This window comes from Xenopus laevis, chromosome 7S (genome assembly GCF_017654675.1).
Source record: "Xenopus laevis strain J_2021 chromosome 7S, Xenopus_laevis_v10.1, whole genome shotgun sequence".
In the NCBI taxonomy this organism is placed as follows: domain Eukaryota; kingdom Metazoa; phylum Chordata; class Amphibia; order Anura; family Pipidae; genus Xenopus; species Xenopus laevis.
The window spans coordinates 39,812,069-39,836,549 of NC_054384.1; the positions used below are offsets into that span (position 1 = coordinate 39,812,069).

At 40.8% G+C, this 24,481-nt stretch overlaps 1 protein-coding gene across 2 annotated transcripts in view; it reads left to right on the forward strand.

Annotated features, from left to right (window-relative positions):
* Window positions 1–1,737: 1,737 nt before the first annotated feature.
* Window positions 1,738–24,481, forward strand: part of LOC108703393 (pulmonary surfactant-associated protein D) — a 29,464-nt gene continuing 6,720 nt past the window's right edge. The window contains exon 1 of one of the 2 annotated variants that reach the window (XM_041571147.1): window positions 1,738–1,816. The gene's annotated coding sequence lies outside the window, so the exon portion shown is untranslated. Of the gene's footprint in view, window positions 1,817–22,944; window positions 23,033–24,481 lie in introns of those variants that run through there. The other variant, XM_041571148.1, reaches the window with a different exon arrangement.

Consider the following 24,481-nt stretch of genomic DNA (forward strand, 5'->3'; position numbering starts at 1 on the left):
CAACTTGTGCAGGGCTTTCTCTTTAGCATTAGCTGGGTTAGGGCAAAGGGATGGCAAATTAATCTCTTCATTAATATGGAAAGCGGAGACCACTTTTGGAGTGAATGAAGGAATCGTCCTGAACACTGCCCTATCCTGATGCAAGATTAACCATGGTTCTTTACGGGAAAGGGCTGCCATGTCCGATACCCGCTTTGCTGAGGTAACGGCCAACAAAAATGTCATTTTCCAAGTAAGGAACTTCAGTGGGCAGGATGCCAGTGGCTCAAAGGGGGGACCCTGAAGTGCAGTGAGAACAGTAGTAAGGTCCCAAGGTGGTGTGGGGTCCCTGTAGGCTGGCCTGACCTTGCAAACCCCCTGCAGAAACTGGATGATGTCAGGTTCCCTTGCCCACTGGTGTTGTAAAAGCAAGGAAAGGGCTGAAATCTGGCCTTTTAGAGTTGCTAGCGATAACCCTAACTGGAAACCCTGAGTCAGAAATTCCACTATCATCTGAATGGAAGTTTGGTGCCAGTGTAAAGATTTAGAATCACACCACAACATGAACCGCCTCCAAGTCTTATAGTAGGCTTTTGTGGTGGCTGGCTTTCTGGCCTTCATGAAAATGTCCGTGGCCCTTTTGCTCTCCAAATCTCGGATTCAATAGCCATGCCGTTAAATGTAGAATGGATAGGTTTTCGTGTCTGATTGGACCTTGAAGGAGAAGGTCTGGCTGAAGAGGTAGTCTCCAAGGAGGAGCTACTGACATTTTGACAAGTTCTGAATACCACGCTCTCCTCGGCCAGTCTGGAGCAATGAGGATCGTCAATGCGCCCTCCCTTCTGATTTTCTGGATTATCCGTGGCAACAGTACCACTGGGGGGAATGCATAGACTATCCTGAAATTCCAAGGAATGACTAAGGCGTCCACATACACTGCTCCCGGATCGTGAGACCTGGCGCAGTAAGTAGGTACCTTGAAATTGTGTTTTGATGCCAAAATGTCTATGTCTGGTCGACCCCACCGGGATGTGACCACCTCGAACACCTCTGGGTGTAGTGCCCACTTTCCCTGGTCTAAGCGTTGGCGGCTGAGGTAGTCCGCTTCCCAGTTGAGAACTCCCGGAATGAAGACCGCTGATATGGCTGGAACATTCAGCTCCGCCCATGCGAGTATGTGAGATATCTCTCTCATGGCTCTGTCGCTGCGCGTGCCCCCTTGTTTGTTTAGGTAGGCCACGGCCGTGGCATTGTCGGATTAAATCCTGAGAGGGAGGCCATGCAGCTCGTTTGACCAATGTCGGACAGCATTTCTTATCGCTCTTATTTCTAGCACATTTATTGGAAGGGTGGCCTCCCTTGGGGACCAAACACCTTGGCAATTGAGGGGTGGAAGAGTTGCTTCCCAGCATGGGCGTCCACAGAGGGGGGCAAGAGGGGGCAGTGCCCCCCCCCTGGGACTGTGCACAGTGGCGTAACTACTGAGGAAGCAGACCCCGCAGTCGCAGGGGGGCCCGGAGGTACAGGGGGCCCGGCAGGGGCCTGCTTCCTCAGTATGTGCAACCAGCCAGGATCATTTAGGGCAGGGGTGTCCAAACTAGGCTGCAGCATTTCGCACCACCCCCCTCCCCAGTCGGTGCAGTGGAAGTGGCCAGCGGTGAACAGGAAGCCAGAGAGGGAGCCGGAAGAGGAGCAGAACGTCGCAGCAGCACGTCACAGCGCGCCTGCTGCACTTGAGAAAACTGCTGCCGACTGGGATCCGACCTCTTACGATGATGCCACAGCACAGGCACACCAACCCGCCTCCCCATTCCCACTGCAGCAGCCAGCAGCCTCCGTGAGTTTTTAAAGCTCTCTGTTCTCTCTCCGTTACACACTAAACTTCTGTCACTCCCCCTCCCTCTCAGAAACTAAAGGTGGACTGGACTCATAGACTGACTTACTTCCCTGCAGCTGCTGCACATTCATTTCTATGTGATCACTGAGACTTGTGAGAAGTGAATGTGCTGCTGCAGCTTGATCCTGCTTATCTAACAAGTGTCTCAGTGATCACATAGAAATGAATGTGCAGCAGCTGCAGGGAAGTAAGTCACAGTCAAGGAGTCCAGTCCACCTTTAGTTTCTGAGAGGGAGGGGGGAGCTGGCAGCTCCAGAAGGAGAGGAGCTTGTGCTTGCTTCTATGCTACTTGTGTTTTTGTTGATTTCCACCAGAATTCATAGTTTTTCTCAAAAAAAAAAAAGTGTGTGAAAAGAGTTTCTTAAAAAAATGTATATACAGGTATGGGATCCATTATCTGGAAACCCGTTATTTAGAGAGTTCCAAATTACAGAATAACTGTCTCCCATTGACTCCATTTTATAGAAATAAAAATAATTTCCTTTTTCTGTGTAATAGTAAAACAGTAGCTTGTACTTGATCCCAACTTAGATATAATTAATCCTTATTGGAGAAAAAATAAGCCTATTGGGTTTATTTAATGCTGCAGTTTAAAGAAGTTTCAGGGAGCTAAGGCAAGAGCTTTTACACAGAGCTGAGGTAGGAGAAATCGCATTGCTGCTATGTGAAAAGCTTTTTGTTTCCATGGGCAAATACAATCACTAAAACACAACTGTTATTCCTCACTGTTCAGTCAGCATATCTCCCACTATTTTGTACAGAGGGGGGCCCTGAAAATTTCTTTGCAGGGGGGCCCTGGCATCCGAAATTACGCCACTGACTGTGCACATAAGTTTCCACCTGTTCGTGCATTGGCCCCAGCTTACTGTGGTTTCTGTCGCGATCCCTCAAAGATTTTTCTTCTGTGCAGCAGAGTTTTCTTTTAGCTCCTTCCCTAGGTGCTCGCTCCCCCCCTCCCTTGTCACGGTGCTGCCGGATCGTATTACTTCAGCTGTGACAGAGAGAGAGCAGCCAGGGAGCATCTGATTGGCCAGTAGCACAGATTGCAGCGAGGGAGAAAACGAAGGAAGGAAAGCCCTATCTATTGCAGTCTGCAGCCTTGTACTTCTGAGTTCTGGGGGTATTTATACATGAACTTGCCCCCTGTACCATCTGTTTGTGAGTTCTGGGGGTATTTATACATGAACTTGCCACTTTGCCATCTTTGTGTGAACTAGGTTTGCCACTTGTCAGACAACCGGTATTTTGAAGGGTTGCCCAGGTCAAAACTTCCTGGATGGTTTTTCAAATTAGGGAAACTGTGCAGGATTGCATTGATTGACCCGGCGATCGGGCGATCGGCTGATCGCCGTGGCATAGCTCCACCCCCTGATGGCAGTGACACACCCACCTATCTCACAGGCCTGCCCACAGATGCCTCCTTGCCCCACCCTGGAAAATTTTCTGCGGACACCCATGCTTCCCAGCCCTTGAGGCTGGCATCGGTGGTCACCACAGTCCACTGGTGTAAGACCCAGGATCTCCCCCTGCTGAGGGTCTGAGGTGATGTCCACCCTCGTAAGGACTGTTTGACAGGACTGGTCACAGGAATCTGTTGTGTGAGATCGAAATGATCTTTGTTCCAACAGCGGAGGAAATTATTTTGGAACTCCCTCATGTGGAATCTGCCGAAAGGAAGTGCTTCCAAGGCTGCTACCATGTACCCCAACAATGTCAGGCAACACTTTGACGTGACTGTCTGCTGACAGCAGACTTGTTGTGCATTGGAAATGATGGTATGGATCTTCTCCTCCGTGAGAGAGATTGTCTGTGACGAAGAGTCCAGCCACATCCCCAAAAATTGAATGCGTTGTGTTGGAATGAGCTGGCTCTTGGTCTGATGTATGAGCCAACCGTGTTGTTGGAGTACGTGGACACATAGACTGGTGTCCTTCAGACTTTGTTCGTATGACGTGGAGCGAATGAGAAGATCGTCCAGATACACAGTCAGTGTAATCCCCATGCGCCTGAGGTGTGCCAGGAGTGGACTGAGTATTTTGGTGAACACCCTTGGTGCTGTGCACAGTCCGAAGGGAAGTGCCCTGAACTGGTAATGGTCTTCTAGAATCGTGAATCTCAAGTACTGTTGAGATTGTTCCCTGATGGGGATGTGTAAGTAGGCGTCTCGAAGGTCTATTTTGGTCATGTAACAGTTTGCTGTCATTGACATCAGAACTGAACGAATTGATTCCATGCGGAATTTTTGCTTGGATACGAAAATGTTGAGAGGTTTCAGATTGAGGACTGGTCGGAAAGTTCCTTCTTTTTTTGTGACCAGAAATAAATTGGAGTAAAAACCTTTGAACCTCTCTGGCGGAGGAATTTTGGTGATGACTCCTTGATGGAGCAAGTCTGTGACGACAGAAATGAGAGCCTGCAGTTTGTGTTGGTTTCTTGGAATGGTGGACCGTTTGAATGAGCGAGGAGGGAGGTCGTTGAATGGGATGTGATAGCCTTCTTTGATGATCGTTAATACCCAACTGTCTTGAGTGTGAGTTTGCCAGATTGGTAAGAATGTTTGAAGGCGACCTCCTACCCCTCCTGTGCGAGTGGTGTGTGAGTCAGGTGGAAGGTGTTTTTGGTGGACCTGGCTTTCTGGTCTGCCTGGATTGGTTGGACCAGGATGGTCTGCCTTTTTTGGATTCTCCACTGGTTTGGTTGGGACGAAACGAAGTGTTTCTAAAGGGGCGAAAGGAGCGACTGTGGGACCCCCATTGCCTATTGTATGGTCTACCTTGTTGGTCAGGCCGAGGTCTTTTCCCAGATGGGAGGAAGGTGCTCTTCCCTCCCGTAACCTCCGTTATGATCTGTTTGAGATCCGGTCCAAAAAGTGTATCTCCCATGAAACGTAGATTAAGTAATTTATTTTTGGATGCTGTGTCGCCAGACCAATGGCGCAACCACAGGGCCCTCCTGGCAACAACATTGTCCATGCTGGCCTTGGCTGCTAGTTTCACTGTATCCATTGCAGCATCGGACAAAAAAGCTAGAGCTGAACTGATACGAAATAGTTCCTCCTGCAGTTCCTCCTGCGATTTGGGAGTTTTGAGCAGTTCCTGACACCAGAACCTAGATGTGCGTGCTAGACCTGCTGCCGCTATTGCTGGTCGAAGCAATGCGGTAGAATGTGTGAAACCCTTCCTCAATGCGACCTCCATTTTTTTATCCATGGGTTCCTTAAATGCAGCTTCCTCAGTTGGAAGTGTGGTATTCTTGGAGAGGCGAGCAATAGCAGAATCTACCTTGGGAGCTTTGTCCCAAAGTCTGTTGTTCTTCTGGTATGGGATAAGTACTTTGGAACCTCTGAGTTAGTGAAAAACGGTGACCTGGTCTTGACCATTCATTTTCGATTACTTGAGACACGGATTTAAACACAGGAAAAGCTCTCGACTTTCGAGGCTGAACACCCAAAACTTTATCCGCCTTTGATGTGGTGGTCGTCTCATCTTTAATTTCAAGTGTGGCTAACATCTCCCTTAACAGACGCTTAGCTATGTCTGGGCCTGCTATAGAGCGGTACTGATGTTCTGAGTCTGAGTCATCGGATGATCTATCACTAAGCGAAAGCTCTCCCAGTTCTGGTTCGCTATCTTGGTCAGTGTTCTCATGTGACTCTGATGAGTCAGTGTCTAGAGATAGTTGTGCTTTGCGTTTCTTACTAGGGAGAGACGGCTGACTGATGGATGATTGGATAGTAGATTTAATCCAGTCAAATAGCTCCTCTAACTGAGGAGGTTTGGAGGATGTGGAAGGATTCGCTGACGTGGAGGGATTTGGAGCTTGTGCTTGATCTATATGAGGACTATCTTGTATATCTTGAGACAGTATTTGTGGAGATAATGTTGGAGCCGAAAGCGGTGGTTGTAAACAATCCAAGCATGTACCTTGTTCCCCTTTCCGTAATGTATGTTTGCAAACTTTGCATTTTCTGCTTTGGGTGTGGCCTTTCCGCTCAGTAGGCTTTCTAGTTTTTGGTGTTGCTGTACTGGACATGTCCTTCCTAATATCCTCAAGCGCTGTATTTATATCCATTTTAAGGTATCAGTGTTATCTGTATGAGAAAAACAAAACCCTACTTAGTGACTGAAAACTAAGTATCATGCAATATATACATGGTCATCTAGCGCTGTTATGCCATAATAATGACCCAAGTATCCCCTCCAGATCCAGCCTAGTATGTGAAGGCCTGTGTCCTAGTATACATAAAGGCCTGAGATAAGGAAGAACACAACGGTTAATCCGAGGGTGAGATGGGTTATTTACCCCTCATTTCCTCCTAATGCCCCTGTTAGCGACCAATAGCACTCTTAATAGAGCCTCTAACCTGAATATTCGCCTAAATGTGGCCGCAAGTGATCCGCTGCTGTGATCAGCGCGCCAAGTGAATCCAAGATGGCGGCCGCGTCTGCTGCGCAAGACGCTTTGGCGCCAATTTCAATCCGGAAATGCGGCTGCGGTGTGCGCGCCTGCTATTCCGGTAAGACTCGTGGGGACTTAGAGTTTGTCGTGCGGTCCCAAGTTTTGTGCTGTACACATTCCTTGAGTTGTGCAGTGCGCTTTCTCTGCCTACACTGCCCCTGATGCAGGCAGACAGTATTCATCTCTGAGAGATTTGACTGCGCCTGAACACCAGCCTACTCACTGCTGTTAGAGTAGTTTGTGGTGAAATTGGAACTGTCTATGGACAGAATTACCCTTCTTGCCTGAAAAAAAGGCAATCCTAAACAATAAAAAAATAAAAAGAATAACAAATAAAATAAAAAAAAAAAAAAAAAAAAAATGACTGTCCTAACCTCCAGCAGGACAGAAGAAAAAAACTGCAGGATACAGGAGGAGCATGGCTATATATAGGGAGGGTGAAGCTGAAGTTTTTTCTATTCTTCTGTCCTGCCTCCGGAGGTGGATACTTAACCCCAGGCGTTCTGCACTGACAGGGAGGGCCAGTCTAGAGAAATATATATATACATACATATAACAACAAAAGAGTACTGCAACACTCAGGTATGAAAAACACTTGTTTATGAAGCAATTATTTTTTTTTGTTTATTAAAATTTTTATACAGAATTCTTCAAAAATGTAATTATTTGTACTTTTTTTTTTTTTTTTTTTTTTTAAACAACCAGTTTTTAGCATTATTTTTTTTTTTTACACACTTTACCTGCATCCAGGTATGGTGTGCTTTTGTTTTGCTCCAAAAGTATTTATTGATAATGTGTGAGTGCAGAGGACCTGTTGTCTTTTTTTGCACTTTGGTTGCAAAGCAAAGCAATATTGATACTACACAGCTACAGCTGCACTGTATCTTTCATCTGTATTTTAGACCATACTAGAAAACAAAGACCAGCACTTAGGGTGCATAAAGTGTGATTTCAGGAGGTAGCAATTTTTAGTCAGTAGTGATGGGCTAATTGATTTGCCAGAAAAATTCTTGAATTTATTGCAAAATTTGTGAAACGGCGAAAAATTTGCGAAATGCATTGTAGTCAATGAGCGGCATAATAATTGACACAAGTAGAAATTTTTATACCACTGCCACTATTTTGTCCAAATGCATTAAAGTCAACGGGAGTCTGAATAATTTTAACGCGCAACAATTTTTTTTGTCGCAGCGGATTTTTCGTCAGCAAATTTCTGCCGCAGTTTTGCGAATTCATATGCTGCCGACGAAAGTCGGAAATTCGCCACAAATTTGTGCCTGCCAAATTTATTTGCCCATCACTACTAGTCAGCTGTTTGAAATCAACCATCTAGTTGGTTGTTATGAGTTACTAGAAATGGACAAACTTAAGACTTTTTATTAAATGCACTAGTTGCCTAATATCCATTCAAGACGTATTTTATCTAGAGTCAAGCCAAACATTATATACATGGTTATATCACCACCATGTGGTCATTTATGATGACACATTTCAGAGTTAGATATTTAAAATTCTAAGTTACCAACTTCTTCCACAGATTATTATTACTACTGCATGCTTTGTATGGAAACCCTCTTAAACACAGGTTTTCTTTATGCATTTGATGTACATTTGAGATACGGGTTTGAGCACACCTATTCCATTATATTCTGGCTGGATGTTCTCATAAGCAGTCAGAGATGCATTTTATTCCATTCACGTTTCATCAGGTATTTTTAGATACAATTTGATGCATTTTCTTGTGCTTGATATGTGTTTAAAAGCTCGTAGAATAAATTGTTGCATTAGAAACTGACAAAAACAAACTTAAAAAAATGCCCTTAAACTCAATACAGGTATAGGATCTGTTATCTAGAAATCCATCAGTGGCGGAAATACTGAGGGGTGCATCTGCACAATGGCCCGCACCCCCTTGGGGGCCTGATGACGGTTAATGCACACGTGAATCTGTTGACATGTCCTCTTTTGGAGGGGGGTGGGTGCCTGACTGCAAAGTCTGCACCCAAGCCCCGCACTGCGTAGTTACGTTACTGAAACCAATTATCCTAAAAGCTCTTAATCATGGGAAGGCCAACTTTCAGACTCAATTAATCAAATAATTCATATTTTTAAAAATGATTTCCTTTTTGTACTTGTATGTATTTATAACTTTATTTGTAGAGAGCTGTTAAGGAGCCACAACACCGTATAATGCATACATTATATTGCGACGCTATAAATAAATGATGATGATGAATATAAATAAAAGTACATGTATAAAAAGTACAAGCAGGGAGGACAAGTCAAGCAATAAATACAATAAATATACACAGTACACAGAGCTCATATAAGGACTCAGATCTTAAAGAGATACTGACACTAAAATGTTTCTTTTAAAAATATTAATCTACATTAAGGGGCAGATGCATGAAGGGTCGAATATCGAGGGTTAATTATCCCTCGATATTCGACTGGGGAATGAAAATCCTTCGACTTCGAATATCGAAGTCGAAGGATTTTGCGCAAATACTTTCGAAGGATTTTAATCCAATGATCGAAGGATTATCCTTCGACCAAAAAAAGTTAGCCAAGCCTATGGGGAATAAGGGCATAAAATAGTGTTTTGGCTGTTGTTTGATGTAAGATATAATTAGTCATTATTAGAGGCAACAATCCTATTGGGTTTAATTCATCAATGATTTTTAGTAGACTTAAAGGAGAACTAAACCCTTAAAATTAATATGGCTAAAATGCTATATTTTATATTATGAATTTATTGCACCAGCCTAAAGTTTCAGCATCTCAGTAACAGCAATGATCTAAGACTTCACAGGGGGTCACCATCATGGAAAGTGTCTGCGACACTCATGCTCAGCGGACTCTGAGCAGCTGTTGAATTAGTGATTATAAAGTTGCTGCAACTAACTCTAGCAGTGGTGAGGAAGAGAGCAGAGCTAGGCCTAAACAGATTGTGGTTAAAAGGGATGTAAAGGACCAGTAACATCAAAAAACTATTTTGAAAAAATTCGTTAGTATACATCGTTAAAAAAAAACACCATGACAAATTAAACTTTAAAATCGCAAAGCCTTTATTAAGAAAAAACTCACCGAAACTCCGCTTCTACTCATCTTCAGATAAGGTGACATGGCAATAATCCATCGTGCGGTGCTGGATCTCCCATATTCTAATGACAGCATGTGAAGGAGTTTGGTCCTTGGTAAGAAGCAGGCAGCCAACCAGATGTCTAGGATACAAGGGTAGACGGAGACATCATCATCATCATCATCATTTATTTATATAGTGCTGTCAAGATATGCAGTGCTTTACTGCAGTTATAGCAAACAGGGAATAAATGGTAGATAACAAACAAGGATTACAGAATACAATAGGGTTAGAAGGACCTAGAGATTAGAGTTTACAAATTAAAAGGTTAGGGTACAATTGAGACATTAGGATTATATAAACATTTTGTCATTTTTGATACAGCAATGATTAATTAAGGTACATTGAATAAGTCTCTTTAAACAGATGGGTCTTTAAGGAACGCTTGAAAGTTTGGAAAGAAGGAGAAAGTCTGACAGCTTGTGGCAGAGAGTTCCAGAGAAAAGCAGAAGCCCGAGAGAAGTCTTGTAGGTGAGAATGGGCAGAAGTGATCAGAGGAGAAGTGAGGCGAAGATCAGAAGCAGAGCGTAGGTTTCGTGAAGGAGTGTATTTGGAGATTAGAGATGAAACATGGGGTAAAGCTGCGTGCCAATACTGTTCCTGAGTGCTGGGCCAGTTGAAGTGTTAAGTTGCAAGAATTGTGCCGGTGCTGTTAGTGCTTCTCTGCGCCTGGTTACCTTTGCGTGTAGCGGAATATTTGAAAGCAAAGAGAATGCAGCCCGTGCCAAAGGGAAGAAAAGTTAACCCAGTGCAGAATGCCAACTTCTGCTCCAAAATGTTCTTCTGGTAAGAGAGGCAGCGAGTCTGTGCTGTATCCTGTTGCTAATGCCACACACAGCATTTACATTCTACCTGTCGTCATGAGCTACTATCCTCGGTTTTAATGCGGACGTGCAGAAAGGGGAAATCGGTGCATAGGCCCCCCACATTGAGGCCACTGGGAGGGTCATGGGGAAATCCGCTGAGAGTTGGGGACTTTTTACCAAGGGGGTCGGAGAGGGTGACTTAGTGGTCGGACTGGAGATGCTGGTTCAGCAAAAGCGAATGCTCTCCTCCGACACCTGGCTGGAGACAGAACTGCTGTCCGAGTCCGAAGTGCTCTCCTCCTCCGAACTGAGCGGCAAGTGCGAGTTCACGGGCAACATCTTCTTCTCTTCGGTAATCTTCTGAATGAGCCCGGCAAAGTGGCACATGCACAGTTGGAGCCATTTTCTGTTCAGCGACAACTGCGCATGCGCCGAAACTCACAAAAATTGCCGAATTGCCAGTCTCATTCCGAAGATTACTGAAGTGTCTGAAGATGACACCGGTGAACTCCACTGGACAGAATCTGCACAGAAATTAAGTGATTGTGTTAAAAAAAAGGTTTTAATTCCACACATTATTATGCAATCTTTTTGTTCAACCCACTGAATTAAAGCTGAAAGTCTGCAGTTCAATTGCATCTTTCATTTAAAATTCATTGTGGTAATGTACAGAACCAAAATCAGAAAAAAGTTGTCTCTGCCCAAATATTTATGGACCTACCTGTAACTACTAATTTATATACACATTGCACTTTATTATCTGACAACTAAAGTAGTTGTTAAACTATCATTATCTGCATGTACTATGGAGGGTGATGGTACAAATCACTTAAATATATTATTATAAATCAGTAAACCAATCTACTACACTTCCTTTTTTTCTTTTTTACCCCCCCCCCCTTTTCCCAACCCCCCATCCCGCTGATCTCCATGCTTCAAGCGCTTGTCTGTCTTTAATTGCTTAGATATAAGTATAGGTGCTACTAACCAGAATGCTGTTCCCAGATTGTCTTCAATAGACTGGATCATGTTAAATGGCACATAAAAAACAATGCTGTTTTTTTATGAAAATATTTTAAATAGTTCAATAATTTGGGGATTTCATCAAAGCAAAGCACAAAATTTAGGACAGCTGGTACAAATAGATACAAGAAAATGGCAAAAACTGCACAAAAATTAGTGGAAACTGAAAGATGTGTCTGTTTTTGAGCAGCATTAAAACAAGTGACAGTAATATTAGATGATAATTAGATTGGGATATGGAAGGGCTTTTTCTAAAACCTTTAAGAGGCAATCGCCCTGTTCTATACTGCAGGTGTTCCATACTGCAGGTGTTCAATACTCTAATAATTAAACTCAATGGCTTAACCAGCGAGTCTTCCCCCTTCACTCATATGTATGCCCATAATTTTCTATTTAAAGGGGTGGCTCGCCTTTGAGTTAACTTTTAATGTGATATAGAATGACTAATTGTAAGCAACTTCTGGCCTTCATTTTTTATTTTTTTATAGTTTTTTTTAGGGTACTTTGAACCTTGGTAACTATATTGATGACTGGAGAGCTGCTGAATACAAATCTAATGTAAAACACAAAAAAAATGAAATCAATTGAATATTGTCTCAGGCTATCACTATTCATAAAAGCTAATTTTAAGGTGAACAACCCATTTAAAAGAAATTCTGCTTATAATGCTGCTTTGGCATTGTAAACATATTTCAGATGCATTCATCTAGATAAGGTTGGGTAAATGCAAATATATATTTCAGTGTAAATTCATTTTAGCTATTGAATAAGAGCTTAAGCTGATTTTAATTAGTGGTACATATGACATTACTGGCATTTATAGAGACATGGATGAATTGATGTGCTAATCTTTGGAAGTACACATTGCTAAACAGACAGAACAAACAAAGGATATTTTAGAATTTGCTTAAGCCTTCAATACATGGAAAAGTGAACGGGAAAAACAGCAATTACTTCTATAGTTTCAGTTATTATAGATTATAAGGCAAAGACTAGAAAGAAGATGTTTACAGCTGTCTCTAAACCTGCCCTGTAGGGTCCACTAAAGTATGAATTCAATTCAATTTAGGTCGCACTCACTTGTCTGCAATTTTGTTCCCGGGTGCACTTTTCCCACGTGTCCTTCCACACGAATATAACTCTTGTTAGGAATTCAAACGGAAGATATAGACAGTGTCTCCATTTTGCACACGGTGACTTATACTAACATATGGTCATTATGAGGAACTCCAGTACTTTTAGCCATCCATTTAAAATACCTATGACTCAATATAGTTTTTCAAAAGTATAAACTTTAATTCATCACTATTAAAAAAATATTTTTTTTCAAATCATGTGTACAAAGTTGATATTAATTCATTTAACCTTTAAAAATACAATATATAGAATATTACAGTTAATGAAACAATTGCGTATAAATTGGTGTATTAAGATTAATTGATGAGAAAGAGTTAATGCTTCAAGCTTGCATTAGACAGTCCATGGATTCCTATTTGAGGAAAAAGAGATTGATGTGGGAAAGAAATGTCGGAGGAATAAATCACTGAAGGCACCCGCTCTAAATTGTTTGAAAAAAGTCTCTGAAAGAATTCCGCGTGCTGGAAGTAATTAGAATCATTTGTTACTTTTAAGAAACATAGTATCCTGTGTAGAGAAGAATGCTGAAAGCATGTAACAATGTAAGCCGACTTCACTTCTTCTGCTGCCGTATCGGTTTACCAACAGCTTGTGAAGCAGTAAATCGATGGCTGATTGACTCACTGTGCGCCGGCTGCAATATAAATGCCTGCAAGTAAGCCGCCCCAAGTATACGTTACCCTCAGTTCAAGGTCTGCATTAATGTCTTTTTGTCCAGACTCGGATAACTCAGACGAGGGAATGCACGTGTGTCTCCAGATTTTTTACGGCTTGTTCAAGTAACATCCAGACTTATCGCAATCTTTGGTTAAGAGCGGTTGAGAGCGGGTGATTCCTCCATCATGACACGCCAACGCGCGTTTCACCAAACAGGCTTCGTCAGGGCGTAATGATGTCATTACCTGGCAACTTATTTAAATGCCTGAGAGTGAAGTACGTCAGGATATTAAGCCAATGAACTTGCTATTTGTACATACAACTTTTTTAAAGTTTTTTTACACACAGATTAATTATTTAATATAATCCATTAATTATATTATAAAGTGTCATAGGTCATCTCCACATTTGAATTAATCAATTATCACTTAAATTTTTTAGTTTATGTTCATCACCATATTTAACTATGGCAAGTTATGAGAACAGAGCAGCTTTGCTTGCATAGGCTATAAGAAAAACAAAACAGGACAAAAAACGAATCATTAACAATCAAATGGTAATAGATAAACTTTTTCACAAGAATACTCCAAATTTAATGTCTTCATTTAAGCCATTAGGCCATTTTGTATTAAGCTCATAAATCCATTGTAACTCTTTTCTGAGCAAAATTTTGTCTATATCACCACCACGAATGCCCAGTGTGACCTGCTCGAGGCCCACTGCTTTTAGATTTTTTACATTACCACTATGTACAGAATTGAAGTGGCGGGCGACTGTGCTTTTTGTTGATTTCCTTCTTATGTCGCCCACATGCTCCAATATCCTTGTTCCTAATGTCCTCTTGGTTTTCCCAACGTATCTTATGGGACATTCGCATTCAATTAAGTATATTACTCCTTTGGTTTGACAATTAATAAAATCATGTATCTTGTACTTCTTTCCATTATTTATATGATTAATTTGAGTACATTTTTTTATAAACGTGCAGCATTTGCAATGGCCACATTTATACATGCCACGTTGTCGTTCGGGTAGCCAAGTAGTGACCTGCTCAGCTCTGGAGCCAATATAATGACTTCTAGTAAGTTTGTCTTTTAAGGAAGGGGCTCTCCTTGCTGTCATCCTCGGATAGTTTCCTATCCAAGTTTGAACATCTGGATCTGCCGAAAGAAGGTCCCAATTATTTTTCAAGATATTTTGTATATTTCCCCATTGATTGTTATATTCTGTAATGAATCTTATTACAGTGTTATCATCTTTTTTCTTTGATTTGTACAGCAACTCTGAGCGTGCTGTTCCTTTTGCTCTCATGAGCCCTGTATTTATGGATTTTTTGTCATAACCTCGATTGTCAAGTCTTTCTGTTAGTTCCAGAGCTTGAAAATTAAAATCGTCATCATAGGTACAATTTCTGCGAATACGCAGAAATTGTCCAATCGGTATACCTTTGATTAGGGACTCTGGATGGTGGCTTTCAGCCCTTAGGAGGGTATTAGTAGCTGTAGTTTTTCTATATGTTTTTGTGCACAAAATGCCATCTTTCTTGAAAATTAATAAATCCAAAAAAGCTATTTCTTGTTCATGAAAACTAAAAGTGAGTTTGATATTTTTGTCATTGGTATTTAACTCATCTACAATTCTATGGAGTTGGGGTGACCCACCCTCCCATAGTAGAAGTATATCATCCACATATCTCACCCAGAGAGCCACGTGTTCACCGGCCCATGTCTCCATTACCGTATGGACCTCTAGGTCCTCCCAGCGGCCTAAGTGCAGGCAGGCATATGTCGGGGCGCACGTGGCTCCCATTGCTGTTCCTCTAATCTGTCGGTAGAACCTATCATCAAACACAAAGACATTGTTATTGAGTATGAAATCCAAACATCTTAAAATAAAATCAGAATGTTTTTGATATTTATGTCCTCTGCTGTACAAATAATCACAGCATGCTTTTAAACCTATATTGTGCGGGATTGATGAATAAAGGCTTTCAACGTCTAAAGTTACAAGCAAAGTAGTTTCAGAGATGGGGAGTTGATCAATTTTTCTGATTACATCTGTTGTGTCCAATACAAATGAGGATAGAGTTGGAAGAAAAATCCTCAAACTTTCATCGACATATTTACTTAATGGCTCAGTGATACTTCCCATCCCTGAAACTATTGGACGTCCTGGTGGATTGTCTAAACTTTTATGTATCTTAGGGATCACATAGAAAGTGGGGGTAGTGGGATCACTTACATACAGAAAATCAAACTCCTTCTTCGAGATAATCCCTTCTTGTCTAGCGGTTAACAGTAGCTGTTCAAGCCTATTTTGAATAGTGATTTTTGGATCGGCTGGTAGGATCTGATATTGTTGTCTGTCACTTAATTGTCTCTTTACTTCTTGTTTATATTTACTTTCCTCCATTAGAACAACCTTACCTCCCTTATCTGCCACCTTTATTATTAAATCTTTTTTCCTACCCAAATCGGCTAGTGCTATCCGCTCACCTCTTGTTAGATTGTCTGAAGTAATAGGGGTTACTGAAAGGGCCAGAATTTCTTTTTCAACTCTTTGTACAAATGCTCTAATGTTGGGTACTTGAGACAAATTTGGCATGTATGTGGACTTTTTCTTTAAAGAGGAAAAGCCCACTTCTTCATTACTATCTGCGTCTTCCCTTGGGTCAGATTCACTCAAAAGTGACTGCAATAAATCAACCCCTAAATTATCATTAGTGGTTAGGGTCGTTCGTTCCGGCATATTGTTATATAATTTCTTTAAGGTTAACCGGCGTGCAAATAGATGAAGATCTTTTACAACTTTGAACCTATCAAGCTTATTGGTTGGACAGAAACTCAATCCTTTTTTCAATAATGAAATATGAGAATCGGATAATTCTAAGCTTGACAGGTTCACTATTTGCAGTTCATTTATTGAATCTTCTTCCTGTATCTGCTCTTGGACGGGTAACCCCATTTCGTCCTGTCTCTTAATTGTATTTGGCCATCTTTTTCTCTTTGATCGCCTTGTCGGTCTTTTTCCCCGTTTTTTGAATACTTTTTTCTATACCTAGCCTCACTGACCTCTTGTTCACTGTCACTCATGCTATTTTGAGACTCTTGTAAAGCATAAACTTGACCTTTTTTGTAATCATCCGTATCTCTTATAAATTTTCTCTTTTTCCGAATTTTTATCTCTTGCTGAATTTTCATTAAATCTTTTTTGACATTCTCATTTAGTTCTGCAAATTGCTTGTCTTCCTTTTTTTTTTCTAAAGTTCGTTTTTCTAGTTCTACTTGTTTGTTAATCTGTAAGATGTTTCTTGTGCTTTCATCAATCATTAGTTGCATTAGTTTCAAGGAACATTCTGACAGAATGTTATTCCATTTATCTATAAATTCCTGACCCCCACTTTTTTTCAAGTTTTGACCTGGGGTTTTTTTTAAACGTAGCCCTCTTGGGACCATTTTAGATTTTACATAATTTTCCAAACTGGAAATCTCCCATCTTAGGCGCATCTGTTGAATTAATGTTTTTTTGTATACCTTGAATTCAGCAACCAATGATTGAGCCTCTGTTTCTGATATACTCTCTACTGTTGAATTATTGTCAAACACCTCATTTATATCGGACTCCCAGTCTGAGTCACTAAATACAAAAGCCATTATTAGAGCATTTGTACAAAGAGTTGAAAAAGAAATTCTGGCCCTTTCAGTAACCCCTATTACTTCAGACAATCTAACAAGAGGTGAGCGGATAGCACTAGCCGATTTGGGTAGGAAAAAAGATTTAATAATAAAGGTGGCAGATAAGGGAGGTAATGTTGTTCTAATGGAGGAAAGTAAATATAAACAAGAAGTAAAGAGACAATTAAGTGACAGACAACAATATCAGATCCTACCAGCCGATCCAAAAATCACTATTCAAAATAGGCTTGAACAGCTACTGTTAACCGCTAGACAAGAAGGGATTATCTCGAAGAAGGAGTTTGATTTTCTGTATGTAAGTGATCCCACTACCCCCACTTTCTATGTGATCCCTAAGATACATAAAAGTTTAGACAATCCACCAGGACGTCCAATAGTTTCAGGGATGGGAAGTATCACTGAGCCATTAAGTAAATATGTCGATGAAAGTTTGAGGATTTTTCTTCCAACTCTATCCTCATTTGTATTGGACACAACAGATGTAATCAGAAAAATTGATCAACTCCCCATCTCTGAAACTACTTTGCTTGTAACTTTAGACGTTGAAAGCCTTTATTCATCAATCCCGCACAATATAGGTTTAAAAGCATGCTGTGATTATTTGTACAGCAGAGGACATAAATATCAAAAACATTCTGATTTTATTTTAAGATGTTTGGATTTCATACTCAATAACAATGTCTTTGTGTTTGATGATAGGTTCTACCGACAGATTAGAGGAACAGCAATGGGAGCCACGTGCGCCCCGACATATGCCTGCCTGCACTTAGGCCGCTGGGAGGACCTAGAGGTCCATACGGTAATGGAGACATGGGCCGGTGAACACGTGGCTCTCTGGGTGAGATATGTGGATGATATACTTCTACTATGGGAGGGTGGGTCACCCCAACTCCATAGATTTGTAGATGAGTTAAATACCAATGACAAAAATATCAAACTCACTTTTAGTTTTCATGAACAAGAAATAGCTTTTTTGGATTTATTAATTTTCAAGAAAGATGGCATTTTGTGCACAAAAACATATAGAAAAACTACAGCTACTAATACCCTCCTAAGGGCTGAAAGCCACCATCCAGAGTCCCTAATCAAAGGTATACCGATTGGACAATTTCTGCGTATTCGCAGAAATTGTACCTATGATGACGATTTTAATTTTCAAGCTCTGGAACTAACAGAAAGACTTGACAATCGAGGTTATGACAAAAAATCCATAAATACAGGGCTCATGAGAGCAAAAGGAACAGCACGCTCAGAGTTGCTGTACAAATCAAAGAAAAAAGATGATAACACTGTAATAAGATTCATTACAGAATATAACAATCAATGGGGAAATATACAAAATATCTTGAAAAATAATTGGGACCTTCTTTCGGCAGATCCAGATGTTCAAACTTGGATAGGAAACTATCCGAGGATGACAGCAAGGAGAGCCCCTTCCTTAAAAGACAAACTTACTAGAAGTCATTATATTGGCTCCAGAGCTGAGCAGGTCACTACTTGGCTACCCGAACGACAACGTGGCATGTATAAATGTGGCCATTGCAAATGCTGCACGTTTATAAAAAAATGTACTCAAATTAATCATATAAATAATGGAAAGAAGTACAAGATACATGATTTTATTAATTGTCAAACCAAAGGAGTAATATACTTAATTGAATGCGAATGTCCCATAAGATACGTTGGGAAAACCAAGAGGACATTAGGAACAAGGATATTGGAGCATGTGGGCGACATAAGAAGGAAATCAACAAAAAGCACAGTCGCCCGCCACTTCAATTCTGTACATAGTGGTAATGTAAAAAATCTAAAAGCAGTGGGCCTCGAGCAGGTCACACTGGGCATTCGTGGTGGTGATATAGACAAAATTTTGCTCAGAAAAGAGTTACAATGGATTTATGAGCTTAATACAAAATGGCCTAATGGCTTAAATGAAGACATTAAATTTGGAGTATTCTTGTGAAAAAGTTTATCTATTACCATTTGATTGTTAATGATTCGTTTTTTGTCCTGTTTTGTTTTTCTTATAGCCTATGCAAGCAAAGCTGCTCTGTTCTCATAACTTGCCATAGTTAAATATGGTGATGAACATAAACTAAAAAATTTAAGTGATAATTGATTAATTCAAATGTGGAGATGACCTATGACACTTTATAATATAATTAATGGATTATATTAAATAATTAATCTGTGTGTAAAAAAACGTTAAAAAAGTTGTATGTACAAATAGCAAGTTCATTGGCTTAATATCCTGACGTACTTCACTCTCAGGCATTTAAATAAGTTGCCAGGTAATGACATCATTACGCCCTGACGAAGCCTGTTTGGTGAAACGCGCGTTGGCGTGTCATGATGGAGGAATCACCCGCTCTCAACCGCTCTTAACCAAAGATTGCGATAAGTCTGGATGTTACTTGAACAAGCCGTAAAAAATCTGGAGACACACGTGCATTCCCTCGTCTGAGTTATCCGAGTCTGGACAAAAAGACATTAATGCAGACCTTGAACTGAGGGTAACGTATACTTGGGGCGGCTTACTTGCAGGCATTTATATTGCAGCCGGCGCACAGTGAGTCAATCAGCCATCAATTTACTGCTTCACAAGCTGTTGGTAAACCGATACGGCAGCAGAAGAAGTGAAGGCGGCTTACATTGTTACATGCTTTCAGCATTCTTCTCTACACAGGATACTATGTTTCTTAAAAGTAACAAATGATTCTAATTACTTCCAGCACGCGGAATTCTTTCAGAGACTTTTTTCAAACAATTTAGAGCGGGTGCCTTCAGTGATTTATTCCTCCGACATTTCTTTCCCACACCAATCTCTTTTTCCTCAAATAGGAATCCATGGACTGTCTAATGCAAGCTTGAAGCATTAACTCTTTCTCATCAATTAATCTTAATACACCAATTTATACGCAATTGTTTCATTAACTGTAATATTCTATATATTGTATTTTTAAAGGTTAAATGAATTAATATCAACTTTGTACACATGATTTGAAAAAAAATATTTTTTTAATAGTGATGAATTAAAGTTTATACTTTTTAAAAACTATATTGAGTCATAGGTATTTTAAATGGATGGCTAAAAGTACTGGAGTTCCTCATAATGACCATATGTTAGTATAAGTCACCGTGTGCAAAATGGAGACACTGTCTATATCTTCCTAATTATATATTTTTTTGCCTCCTGCACCGCCAAAAATTGTTGGTTGAGTGAGACTAAATTATAATATTGGGTGAGTGCTATGCCATTTTTCATATCTAATAGGAATTCAAACGGGCAGCACTCCGATTGAAATAAAAGCCTTTATTTCTCACATGCAGGGCAAAAGCAGAGCAACGTTTCGAGCCACCTGGCTCTTTATCAAGCTAATTGACATGTGTACATTTCCTCCTTTTATCCTAACATAACACAGCAGCATCTAGTGCTCCATTAACATTGGTACAGGTAAAGAAACAATATATCACAAAAACGATACAAGACTTCACTTATCTTGTTATAATGTTCCATTCTCTATGTAGCCAAATTGTATCGAGATAAAAAACTGTGAAAAAAGGGGAAGGACATTAAAACAATGTTAAAACCAATAAGTTATCTAAAAACAGGAACCAAGTCATATTCCATGTTCAATCCATTTGGTGACAGACTATCTAACTTCCGAATCCACCAGGCTTCTCTGTACAGTAGTTTTTTTAGGCGATTACCACCCCTTCTCATCCTTTGTACTGTCTCCACTATTTGGAATTTTAACTGATTAACAGCATGTCCCATCTCTGTAAAGTGTCTAGCACTAGATGCTGCTGTGTTATGTTAGGATAAAAGGAGGAAATGTACACATGTCAATTAGCTTCATAAAGAGCCAGGTGGCTCGAAACGTTGCTCTGCTGTTGCCCTGCATGTGAGAAATAAAGGCTTTTATTTTAATCGGAGTGCTGCCCGTTTGAATTCCTAACAAGAGTTATATTCGTGTGGAAGGACACGTGGGAAAAGTGCACCCGGGAACAAAATTGCAGACAAGTGAGTGCGACCTAAATTGAATTGAATTGATTCCGTCCTTCGCAAGGTGAGCACCACAAAAGCAATATGACGTTTGCATATACCAATGAAGATGTTATAAGAATCACAGGTGCAGTGAAAGGCAACAGTGAATTTCTCTCCCAAAATGATATTATATGTGATCTTAAAGATTTGGAAAGGCTGCAAAGAAAAAAAGTGGCCTGGGACTTACATTCCATGACGCTCGCTGAATATGTGAAAGTACAAAGAATCCCCAGAGATTTGCGCTCCCACTTAAGACCCACGATGTTTGGAGGGGATGAAGCATTCCGCACGAAGTGGGAATCCATTCTCAATAAATGTTCCTTCGATTTAATGGTGGCGTTACTGGAACAAATCCAGAAAGAAACACCTAGTGTGTCGGCGCTGATTGTGGAGAAGGAACAAAAAATGCGGAACCAATATGCAGAGCGGGAGTTGTCGGAGGGACTGACTAAACTGACGAACTCCATCGCGGCGTTCCGTGCCACTCTAGAGATTCGCAAGCGGGAGAAGTTTCGCAGAGATGCGGAGGACTACAGCGCAGGTACTATCTATAAGTGGCGCAACTCACAAGAGCAGCGACAACCGGTTCTACGTGAGTATACCCGCACTCGCATGACAAGGAATGAGACTGGGGAGCGGTCCGCGGAAGAGCAGGCGAGGCAGAGAGGTCAAAGGTCAACAGTACCGACAACGGCTTTTTTATCCAGCTCCCAGACATCGCTGAATACAAGCGACGTAAGCGGAGAGGAGGCAGGAGGGCAAAGAACAAAAGAGAAAAAGTATGTGAAGAAACATCGGCCGCGACGGTGGTAAACATCTCAGGAGTGGAATTGGACCCAGATGAACAAAAGGTATTAAGTAAAGGCTTTTCTTTTGCATTAGTTTCTGGTCCAGACTTTTTTGAACTTGATTTGGCCTTATTCCGATTTTTCAGGACTCTGAGACTAAAAGTACAATTTGTAGATACTGAGACATCTACTAAGGACATGTGTATTAACACTTTCTGTGCTAAAACAATGGGCTTAAAGCCAGTAAGTAGTGATGGGCGGATTTGCGCCGTTTTGCTTCGCCGAAAAATTCGCGAATTTCGCGCGAAATTCGCGAAACGGCGAAAAATTCGCGAAACGGCGCCAGCGTCTTGTTTTTGACGCCGGCGCCCGTTTTTGGCGCCGGCGTCCGTTTTTTCGAAAAAAAAAATTTTGACGTCGGCGAATTTTTGCCGCGAATTTTCGCGGGCGTTTCGCGAATTTATTCGCTGGCGGCGAAACGTGCAAATTCGCCGCGAATTCGCGCCTGCCGAATAAATTCGCCCATCACTACCAGTAAGTAATTATATGCCTGATGCTAGAAATGCCTCTGTAGAAACTTATGTTAAGATGGTGACAGCTGATATGAAAAAGCTAGAATCGATGTATAGAAAAGGGGAAATTGCAGCAACTCCACTCAATTTGTCTCGCGCTGAAAATGAAGCTTTGAAAAGATTGACCAACAAAAAAGATTTAATACTCAAAGCTGCAGACAAAGGGGGTGCAGTTGTTGTAATGACTAAGGAATACTATGTTGGTGAAATTCGGAGATTATTGGCAGATGAGACTACATATAAACAGCTAGCTGGTGATCCAGTTTTTGAGATTCAAAAGAAAATTCAAATGTTGGTCTCTGATGCTAGGCAATGTGAAGTGATTGATGGAGAATTGGCGGGATATTTGATACAGGACAAACCAGTGACTCCTGTGTTCTATGTCCTGCCTAAAATCCACAAGAACCTTAATAGGCCACCAGGGAGACCGATAGTGGCGGGCATAGACTCTATCTTTTCCCCTTTAGCCAGATTTGTGGATACAGTTATCAGAACATATGTCACCTCGCAGACCTCAAACATACAGGATACTAGTGATTTTTTGAAGAAATTGGCATTAATTGAATTGCCTAGTGATGAGGTCTGGCTGGTCACATTGGATGTGGAGAGCCTCTACACCTCCATCCCACATGATGGGGGTGTAGAGGCGGTCCACATGTATTTGGAACAAGAGGAGACCCTTGATGGGGCCCAAAAAAATCTTGTACTAAATTGTCTTGAAATCATCTTACGATGGAACTACTTCATGTTTATGGATGAATTCTTTTTACAGATCAGGGGTACGGCCATGGAGTCGAATGTCGCCCCCTCCTATGCAAATATCTACATGGGTAAATATGAAGAAAAATTTATTTACACAAATTGGTGGTTTAAAAAGCATTGTCTAAAGTGGTTGCGCTTTATTGATGATATTTTTATGCTATGGAGGGGGCCTCGTTCGTCTCTTGATCAATTTTTTTGGGAGATTAATTCAGTGTGTACATATATCAAGTTTACAGTCCATGTTGATCCAAAAGAGATAGCTTTCCTGGATACTAAAGTCTATGTGTCTGATGGCAAGTTGCAAACTGACTTATTCACCAAAGAGACAGACCGAAACACTCTTTTACACTTTTCTTCCTTTCATCCACTCCAGACAAAAAATTCACTTCCCAAATCCCAATTGTCCCGGGTAAAAAGGATAGTGTCAGATGAGGGACTGGCACAAACAAGAATGGAAGAGATGACTGAGAAATTTATAAGTAGAAAATACCCTAGAAAGGTGGTGCAAAGTCAAAAAGAGAGATTGGAACAATTGGATAGAAACAGTTTACTGACTAAAACAGCTAAACGAGAGATGTCCAGAATTCCGTTTGTATCGACATATAATACATTGAGTAGTCAGATTGGAAAAATTCTAAAAAAACATTGGAGTGTTTTACAAACAAATCTAGGGGAGATATCTAGCTTTCAGAATCCACCGGTGATGTCTTACAAGAAAGCTCGCACTATTGGATCTCTGTTAGTAAAAGCTGACATTGGTTCGGAAATAAAATGTAAACAGACAGTGTTACGTCCAATTAAAAAAGGCACTTTCCCTTGTTGTATGTGTAATTGTTGCAACAATGTTCAAAAAGGTGAAGTGATTTATCACCCGAGAAATGGAGTCCCTATTCCTATCTCTGGCCAATATACGTGTACAACTACATTTGTAGTGTATGTAATTAAATGCCCGTGTGGCTTGGTATATGTCGGACAGACATCACGTATGGCCAGGGATAGGATTAGGGAACATAAATCTGCTATTAAAAACAAAAAAATTGAACAACCTGTTGCTAGACACTTTACAGAGATGGGACATGCTGTTAATCAGTTAAAATTCCAAATAGTGGAGACAGTACAAAGGATGAGAAGGGGTGGTAATCGCCTAAAAAAACTACTGTACAGAGAAGCCTGGTGGATTCAGAAGTTAGATTAGTCTGTCACCAAATGGATTGAACATGGAATATGACTTGGTTCCTGTTTCCACTAAAGTATGAAGCAAGACTGAACTAAAATTGTGAATACTGGGGAATACTTCAAATAGGTTAGGGTGAAACTCACACTGGGCTGCATCAATAAGCGCACCAAACCTGCACAGAGTGAATTGGATGCAGATGCTGTTTTGAATGAGTACTTCTCCATCCAGGGTTCCCACATCAGGTTGCATCAATAACTTAACCAGACTTGAAACCAGCAAATTGGATGCAAATGCTGTTTTAAATGGGTACTTGACACAACTGCCTAGCTGAACATTATAG